This window comes from Rhinolophus ferrumequinum, chromosome 2 (assembly GCF_004115265.2).
Source record: "Rhinolophus ferrumequinum isolate MPI-CBG mRhiFer1 chromosome 2, mRhiFer1_v1.p, whole genome shotgun sequence".
In the NCBI taxonomy this organism is placed as follows: Eukaryota; Metazoa; Chordata; class Mammalia; order Chiroptera; family Rhinolophidae; genus Rhinolophus; species Rhinolophus ferrumequinum.
In genome coordinates, this window is record NC_046285.1 from 48360303 (window position 1) to 48368463 (window position 8161).

The following is an 8161-nucleotide window of genomic DNA, read 5'->3' on the forward strand; positions in this document are numbered from 1 at the left end:
CACTGGCACAGAAGAAGCGCTCAATACACGTGGCTATTATTGTTCACACTGCTGTTGTGTTACGATTTCTGTCAGCTCGGAGGATAGAGGCAGCCTTGGCCGAGGAGGGGCCGGCACGGGAGAAATCAGGAGGCAGCACCAGAGGGGAAAACAGTACAGAAGACTCAGCGACTCCAGTGCTTACTATGGCTGCACCCCAAACCGGCTGTGTGACCTGAAGGAAGTCCCTTCCCTTCTCTAGTCTTTCCCACATGGTCTGAAGGGCCTCTCCGGACCCTTCCTGCCCTCGCGCACCTGTGTCTCCAGGACTGCTGCCAGCTCTCCTTAGCACACCTGGGCAGGTAGGAAAGGTCCCAGCAGAAGGAGCCACGCCCAGAGCAGGAATGAGATGCTGCAAGACACCAGGTAGGAGGCAAAGCCCTCCTTACCACAGACTGCTGTTTTGGGCCCACCATGCAAGGCTTCAAGGCCTGAGAGCCAAACCCGGCAGGCGCACCTGGTCCTCACGGAACACCTGCAGGATACCAGCACAGGCCAGGACGATCCTGAAGCCTAGGACAGTGCTAGTAACAGGCACCTACCTATGCAGTTATTTCAGCTGCTCAGCCTCTGGCCAGCTGCCAGGTCTGTCTAGAAAGGGGCTGGGGCTGAAAGAGCTGAGGAGAAACCCTAGGGGGGAAAAAGGAGAAAAAGACACAACCAGTAATAGTTACTGTTTTGTGAGCACTTACTGTGTGCCAGGCATTGGAGTAAGTACTTAAGATGTACTTAGCAGAGCGACAAACATCAATAGCAAAATTAATGGAGCGTATCATTCAGTAAATGGAATATATTCCTTTTCTTTCTATTACTTCATTCTTCCTCTCCCTCCCCGAATTCAGCCCACATTTAGTCATTTGAGTTATTTAGAAACATGAGTCTCGAGTAGGGGGCAGCAGGCAGGAAGGCTAGCGGGTGGGTTGGGGCAGCCCACAGGGTATGGTGCTACTGATGTTGGAGTGTCAGAGGGCTGAGGAAAGATCTAGAAAGGGGAGGGAGAGGAAGTAAAGAGAAGGGTCACCAGTGTGCCCCGCCCCTCTTCTAGTCTTTGGAGAAACCTAGGACAGTTCTGAACAAGCAGGACTAGGGAGGAAGTGAACCTCGCGCTCTGCGGATCACACCCTGCCCTGAAGGGGGCTCTGAACAGCTTCTCTAGCTTGAGACTGGAATGTCCCATCCCTTCTTGAGTCCCCTGAAGCACACACTGCCCCTCGGTTTTTTGGGAAAGCTGGCCCTATGTTGATGAATTGAAGCAACAGGCCCAGAGGACCTGGTGCTGGGAGGCCCCTTCAAGTCTGAGAAAGCGGATGCAGGTGAACTGTGAGCAAAGCTCTCGCAGGCCTGGCTGCTCAGCGTGGCCCCTGCTCCTCTCCATGTGATTTAGGGAAGATGACGCCAGCTTCCCATGGCCTGTTTCTCCCGGGAAAACATTAGCTCTGTGCTGGAATAACACCTGGATGATTGGAGGAGAGAATGAGGAGGACACTTCCGTGGGAGTGCTGCCTTTCCATACGAGAGCCTCAGGCATCTGGCTGGAACAGTGTCTTCCACAGAGAGGAGTGGGAAGCACTGCGGATGGACGAGAGGGGCTGCGGAGATGTGAGTGCCCTCAGGAACCAAGGCTGAGCGTGCGCTGTCTCCAGCCACAAGTGACCACAGCTCCTGCGGGGCCTCCTGGGGCCCGAGGCAGCGGCCCGCACCCATCTGGCTCTAGCATGTCCACGGCTCACTCGCTCGAGCTTCCCTTACGGAGAAGCCTGAAGCTACTTTTGCAAATCCTCCCTCCTGTGACACAGCACAGGAAAAGGAGGCACAGCCAACCGGATTCACCAACTCCTACAGGCTCCCGGATGTGAAATTCGAGTTTGTAGTTGTTTTCTAACTACTCCCACCAACACAATCTGTCTCCTCTGGCAAAAGCCAAAGGCCTGGAAAACATAGATGTCTAGTTTTCCTTCCACTCTTGGTTATTAGCACTGAGACAGGAGGGCAGGCACACAGAGAAGGGCAATGAGGAGGGAGCCGACACTGGGTGTCTCCAACATGCTGGAGAAGGCAGGGTCCTAAATCCAGGTGGTTTTTCACATGCAATTTTCCCAGGTGGGGTTTGCCCATGCAATTTCCAGGTTGGCCACCTCAGCTAGGGAGAGAGAGAGGACCAATCCCCACTCTAGGGTCAAGCCCAGGATTGTATCAAGAACACAGCTGGGGTAACCACCAATCCTACCTAGGACACTCGTGGCAATACATTGACAATCTAAGAATAAACTAGGTGGCGATGGCGAGCCGGTGGACTTCAGTGAGAGATCTTATCACAGGCTTTGTAGTCAGACGTGCCTGGATGTGAACCTGCCTCTGCCACTTAGTAGCCGGATGACCTTGGGTGACTTACTTAATCTCTTTAAACCTTAATTTTCCCATCTGTAAATCTGCTTTGTAGGGCTCTGTGGAGATTAGAGGCAACTTCAAACATCTAACACAAAGTAGATACTCAGAATACCCAATATATTGTAATTGTAACACGCCATTTCTAACAACCCTGGCACGCAGCACGCACTCAACACATGGTAACCCTCTGATAACAGTCAATGATGATGAAGAATCAGAGTTACCACATTTCACTCAGACGTCCTAGTTTATTTAAATATTGCTGCAAATATCGCCCTATCTATCACGAAGAGGAGATTACTAATTCACGTTCTTATGTTGACTTCTTTTTATCAGTTACTTGACATTAGACAATAGGCACTGCTCTCACCCTCCCAAATTCTGGCTTACTGTTAGCACAGTGGGATATGGCTGGATCACAGAATGTGGGCTCTGGAAGGGGACCTAAATCACCTATATTTAGTTATTATACAGATGAGGAAATGGACGCAGAGTGGACCTATGTATCCTCAAAGACGGTGGCAGGGAATCTCTGAAGCCTGCAAGGTACAAGGAAAGGTCAGGACCACCTAAGCGGTTGAGCCCTGCTATACAGAGCTGAGTTGGGGTGGGGTGGGGAGATGGAGCCTCGTCTGGGGAAGGGATGGGCTGGGAGGAGTTTTGAGCGACAGACATCAAATTGATTGAGACTAGGTTATGGATGGCCTACAGGAGAGCGATGGTCTTAGAGAATGCTACTGAAGGTTTTTTATTTAAAATTAACATCGAGCTACTGACAACTTAGGAAATGTTTTCCGAATCAAAATTGTACTTCAACTTCATGACATATTGAGATGTATTATAACCTCATTTGATTGACGGGAAATCTGAGGCTCAGGGACCAAGTGACTTGCCTGAAGTCACACAGCTAATAAAGTAGAACTAGAATCCAGTCTTTCTTACTCCAAATCCTGGCTCAATTTGACAACATATTCAGGAACGATTTAGCAAGATATGTTAAATCTTATAATAAATACCATGCCCAACAGGAAACTTCCAGCATAACAACTGTGTTGATATTCTCTTAGATTTTCCTGGAATGATAACTGATGGGTACAAATTTGACTAATGTAGTCAATCCCTAGCCCAGGGAAAGCCCCTTGTCTGTCCTAAACAAATGGATGACTTCATTTCCATCGCTCATGCCTGGGAGGGAGACCGTGCATACTGGGTCATCCCCAGCAAATGTATGCAGGGCTGACACCACCATCAATAGACCTAATGCTCCCCACACAGGGAGATGCTATATCTTCCATTCACAGGCCACAGATCTCTGTGTTCTCCCCCCGAAGCTTGCTGCTCTTCTCCAGGCTCCCCTCGAGTCTGCTTCCACAGGCTGGGCACACGCCCAGACCTCGGTCTTGGATGCTGTATTAGAACTGCCGGGAGGATGCCCTGGCTGTGTGACAAGCCCTGTGTTTCCACATGTAGTTCACCCCTTGCCCTCACCTGTCCTCCCATGATATCAGGATCAGGGCCCATTCCCAGGACAGCTGGAGGCTGATGAGAAACAATGGCTTAATGTTTCCTGGAACTTACTTGGGGTGGTGGAGGGCTGCCAACCCAACCCAGCCAGGTTTAGCAGCCCAAGGGCCAAAAGTCAGGCTCAGACACAGCCCCGCTCCTCCTCCAGACTTCTTCATTCTTCACTCCAAGGGGCTGCGTCATCTCCCTCCCTTTTTCTGGTTGCACCCCCACCTAGCACTTCCCAGTCCCACCAGGGGCAGGGGCCCCGGGGAGCCTGCCTCTCCGAGGTTCCTTCAGGATTCTTGCGCACTACCCTCAGGTCCTTTGCAGAGGAGACTCACTCACCCTAGGAACCTGGAATGCCACGGCTGAGAGGGCCCTTAGAAATGATGCGATCCCACCTGTACCCCTGGAGGGGTACAGCTATGTGCCCCTTTGGGGACACTTGAGGCCACCTCATCCTGGAACATCAACTATACTCAAAGATTCAGGGGAAGAATTTTTATATTAAATCCAATGCGCTCACATTATTGTGTAAAATGACAACTATAAGTAGATTTTACCAATGACTATAGGATGTCAAAGGAATGCAATGCTTTCTGCAAGCTGCTTCATGTTAAGCCCCAAACTCCTACCCCCAGAACGCATGTTCTTTCTCCATTTTCCTTTTGGATGGTGAAGTCAGAGAAGCACTGCTTCTATCCAACCCTCCTGTTTCACAGAAAGGAAAACTCAGGTGCAGACGAATGAAATGACTGTGAACCACAGTATCTACTGTTACTAGTAACAATAACCCGTTTGCTGAATGCTTCCTAGGGGCTAGAACTGGACTGAGGGTCTTTCAAAGCAACTGTATAAGATAGGCATTATTTTCACTTTAAAGATGGAGCTGAACAATACATCCAAGGTCACAGAGCTAACAACAACAGCTACGTCTTATCAGGTGGCTTTGAACCCAGGTGTCTGACTCCCATCTTCAGATCCTTGGTAATAAGGTTACACTGTTCAGGGTGCCACAGGGAGGAGCTGCGAGTGGGTGAGTCCAAGGTCCTGGTGTCTTACGCTGGCTCTGCCACTAGATTACACACAGCCACAGAACACAAGGGGATCTTAATCTCAGCTCACCTTCTCCGTCTATAGATAAGAACACCGAGGCCCAGACAGACGGGCCCGGCTAAAGGCCAGAGGGACAGAATCTGCTAACAGTGGGTCCTGGGGAAGTGTCCTAATCTCTCTGGGGTTAGGAAACCTCTAACATCCCCCCTGGATGTATCAGTTTACGGCAGCTCAGACAAGCTACCTGGAACCTCTCACCAGGTAGCTAGATGGGGCATGCTAGGAAAACTCATTCGATAATTACCAGTCGCTTCTGGTTCTAAAGTGATTGGCTAGTCTGCTAGAAATTAGCTAAGCCTTGTGTACCAGGAAGCAGAACGTATACAATAGTAGCCAAAAGCCACAGCCACCAAGCATACACATCCCTCTTAGCAAGGAAATTCCAGAAGTTCATTCATTCTGTGGTTCGCCTCTACACAAATCTTCTTCCAGCTTCCAACTTCCTAGGCCACTGATGTTTGTCTAAAAGGCCTATTCCATGGCTGGACAAAAGGATGCTGAGAAGATACAGTGCCCTTTGGACTACTTAGAATATTTGCACTATCTTACATTCCCATAGTGATCACCTAGGCCAATCAGGTCAGGTTTACCAAATCTGTCGTCCCAGCAGAGCAGGAAGAACTCAGCCGAAGGACCAGAATGCAGTCTGTCCACATACCCATCCCTGTGTGTTTACTGAGCACCTTCAAGGACCCTGCCAGCACAAATAAGGGGAGAGGTTAAGGTGGGGCCACCACAGCCTCCCAATAGAATGACATAAGCGCTACAGGAAGAATGCGGGCGCACCCCTTACGTCTGGACCCCGCTCTGCCGGGGGTCTCCACCTGCTCCTATGCTCGCCCTCCTTCACCCGCTATTGCCCTCACACACCTTCCCCCGCTTTTCTTTCCCAGCTGAAGTGGCCAGTACCTGGGTGAAGAGTCCCACCTGCAGCTCCACAGGTGGACGGGGCCTCCTGGGGTCTGGTGTCTGGGGAGTGGGGGCCTCTCTGGCCCCAATATCAGGCCTGGGTTGACAGTACATCAGCTGGAACACAGTGAAGTGTGACTGACCCTCCAGAGAGAGGAACCCGGGCTCAGATGTGTCAGTTCAACTGATTCCCAGTGGGAAGGAGACGGCACGTGTCCCTCCCAACTCTCTCTCAGAAAAGGGGGTCACTGGCACACAGCAGGAAAGACTTCCCCCACAGGAGGCTCCACCAGCCACTGGAGAGGAAATGCAGGCCAGCCAGAAGGTCAGTGGGCCACCCCAGTATGGGCTGGGCTCACAACTGGCCAGGGGAGTTGTCCCCTTGAGGATAGGGGACTTAGAATCTTCTTGCAGAGGCCAGATTACAAAAGAGAACAGAACCCCAGGGGCCAGGGAAGTGAGGTTGGAAAGCAAAACCATCGCGGGGCACTGGCCTGTTCACGGGCCCTTCAGCCCTTCATGTTGTTCCCCTCCTGAGCCTGGCAATTCTGCACCCGGCTCAGGACACTCAGCCGACACAAAGGCAGCAGTCCCTTTCCTGGCATTCAGCCCGCAGGGCAGCGTGGTCCCAGCCCTGACTGGATGTTAAATGTCCGTTCTCCCCCACAGTAACTAGATGGGCCCGGACTCTGAAGGGAAGTGTGTTGTTCACCATCGCTGCAAAGCTCTGAAACGGCCATTCCAGTCGTCAGAACATCTCCTGGGTGACGTAGATAAGCTTCTGTCCTGTGGCACAGCGGCCAGCCAGCTAGGCCTCTCCAGGTGTGGGTGATTCGACCCAAAAAGACCCAAAAGAGTACCGAATGTGCTTATCTACACCGAGTACATCTATTAAATTAACAACGCGCTTCTGATTACTAACTCCCATTTCTCACAGTCACAGAACATTGATCAAAATGCTGTCATCTGGAGCTTTTATTATTAACGTTTAACGCCATGAATCAGTTTTTCTCTCACTCTGGTGTTTCAGTCATCAGCGGAGATAGGACTTTTCTTAGAGAAAGCCTGGGACCTCCCAGAGTCCAGGGTCTGATGTGGGGAGATTTAACATTACAGTGAAGACGTCTTGCCCTCAGCGCTGCTCCCCGACACCTACTACTCAGGGCTGGGTGCCGTCTCCCTCAGGGCCTGTCCCTCTCGGTTTCTGGGTCCAGGTGAAAAACTGGACCTCACTACTGACAGCACCTGTTCCCTGTGGCGGCTCAAATGAAATGAGGGAAAGGTCAGAACTGTCTTGCTTACACTGTTCAGTGTAAGTCTTCACAATGGTACTTTCTCCCCCATGAAAAGGTGAACGTGCCCCAGCGAACCACCGTAGGAAGCTGCGATTTGGCCTACGGGCATACTTGCTCAGGTATCCTCCCTCGGCTACCAGGTTCCTGGCAGCCTTTGTATGGCCTGGCCTCCAACACAGCGAGCCGTCTCTCTTAAGTGAGGCAATGCTTTTCCTTTTACGTTTTAACTACAGAGTTAAAATAGTATCCAGGGGCCAGAAGGCAATTTCTTGCTAAAGTCCAGGAAAAGCTGAAGAGATCTTGCTCTCATACTCGCCACCTATGTCCCTCAACCAAACAACAGGACAAAACAACTACAAAATGTCTAGCTGTCCCTTCGCTGCGGCAATCCTGGAAGCACGTACCTGTTTGCTCAGGATTACCTTTGCTTGGCTTCTCTGCTGACTGAAACCCCCTCTGAGCTAAGACTGTAAGGTGACGCTGCCTGAAGAAGGTCGCGTGCCTCCTCTCTCTTGGCCCCATGAGGTCTAGACAGGTGTCTTGGGGCATGCCGGGTCAGACCAATGCTCCGTGGACACAGGACCGTGGGCCTCCTCCACAATCCCATCCCACTTTTCTTACAAGCTGAACTGGGCTCAGCTCCCAGGCTGATTCACACACGGTCAGCGTGGTGCTCTGCTCAGTAACAGGGTTTCCAACAAGCCAGCCCTGACAGAGCCGAAAGAACAAAGGGCAGACACCAAGAAGTAAAGAGAGCCCACCCAGGCCAAGCCCCTATCTGCTTTGAGTTATCGCCTTGTACCCTTTGAACTTATTTCTGCACTAGCCATGCATGGGCTTTTCTATTAAAAGTCAAGAACTTCTCTAGGGAGCAATGCTCCCAGGAACACAAATAGGGGGAAGACTCA